The 1,625-nt window shown below is 47.9% G+C and overlaps 1 pseudogene; it reads right to left on the bottom strand.

Moving 5' to 3' along the window:
- LOC110324668 overlaps positions 1-1,625 on the bottom strand; it is a 175,890-nt pseudogene that overhangs the window by 173,153 nt on the left and 1,112 nt on the right.

The raw sequence follows: 1,625 nt of genomic DNA, 5'->3' as shown, positions 1-1,625 counted from the left end.
AGCAGGCTTATGGTTACACTGGAAAGTAACACTGTCTGGAATATTCTCCTTGAAAGCAGAGGAAGTGACATGCAGCAAAGGTGATTGATAGATAGATAGATAAATAGATAGATGTCACAGTGAAGGCAGCTTGGGGGCCATAGGTAGTTACTGACTCTTCGTTGCCCTTGCTGGTCTTGAAACACTGGGAAGGCACCAACTTCTCAAAGCAGATTTCACTATACCGAAGCGTGGTGGCTGCTCTTTCCTTCACTTCTTCTTTCCCCATTATAGAAAGGAGGTGAGGGCAAGGGAGGTGCCAAGGGTTCAGGCTGCCTTCCTCGCCTAAAACTCAAGTTAGATATCATGCAGGTCACTCCCTCTCCACTGTCACATGACTCATCAGAACTTATCATGCAGGTCACTCCCTCTCCACTGTCACATGACTCATCCGAACTTTCCTCCTCACTCTCTTGTTCTTTAGCCTTTTTTCTTTTTTGCTGGCTACTCGTTTGCCTTTTTCTGCTTCTGCTGCAGGAGCCTTTACAATACCGTGGACATAATTTTGGATGTCTCACGGGAGCTGCAGTAGTTGGCTGTGGGCAATTGGGAAAGCAATCTCTTTTAAAATACCCAGCCTGGCCACAGGAAAACTTTTCTAACTCGGCAGCATACCCTCCACTCCTGTCCGCCAGGCAAGATTTAATTAAAGTCCAAATTGCTAGCAGCTGCACCAACCTTCTTTCATTTTTAAAGCAATCTCCTCCTGCTCTCTTCACTTTTAACTTCGTCTCTGTGCTGAGAACCTAACTTAAAACCTCACTTAACTTCGTCCCTGTACTGGGCAGTTAACTTGTCCTTATACCAGGAACTTTACTTGTCTCAAAAAACGGGAGCTTTACTTGTCCCCCCCAAAACGGGAGCTTTCTGTTATGTCTCCTTACCGAGAACCTTGTTAAATCATCCCTGCTCCAGGATCCTTAAAGGCCTTACCTTATCACTTTTGCTTAGCACCTGCTTCCTGGCGACCTTGCTCTAGCCTCTATGCTTCTGGCGAGCAGCAAAGCACTCATCCAGGCTGGGTATTAACAGCAATTGGGCTATTCTATCTCCAGGGGATATGGCTATAATGCCTTTAGGGGATTCTACCATAATTTTTACTACTCCTGTGTTATCTGGATCTATTACTCCTGGGTGGACTCTAAGGCCTCTTAAGGCTGATGATGACCTGCCTAACAAGAGCCCCATCGTGCCTGGCTCCAAAGGCCCTTTAAAATCAGATTCCACTAACTGTACCCCCATCTAGGGTGTTAATAAAAGTCTGGTGGTGGAGCAGAGGTCCAATCCTGCTGAGTCCACAGTGGCTCTCCGTGGTCCCTGGGGTGTCAGAGAGTTGGCATCTCTCCTGACTCCAGTCCTTGCTCTGACTCTCTACTGCCCCATATATTTGCAGGCCCTGAGGGCGGGGGCCCCTCACTGGCTGTTTTTTGGAAAAGCACCACCATACCCTTTCTTACATCTAGGGCATATGCCAGGCTGGTTGCAGCATTGCCCCCCTCCTGCATCTCCATTCCTCTCGGGGCACTGCCGTTTCAGATGTCCTGTCTTGCCACATTTGTAACAAGCCCCTGAATTCTCCCTCTTAT

The sequence above is a fragment of the Mus pahari genome, chromosome 7 (assembly GCF_900095145.1).
Source record: "Mus pahari chromosome 7, PAHARI_EIJ_v1.1, whole genome shotgun sequence".
Taxonomy (NCBI): Eukaryota; Metazoa; Chordata; class Mammalia; order Rodentia; family Muridae; genus Mus; species Mus pahari.
The sequence above is the reverse complement of the archived record's forward strand: the minus strand, read 5'-3'. Positions and strand labels throughout refer to the sequence as shown.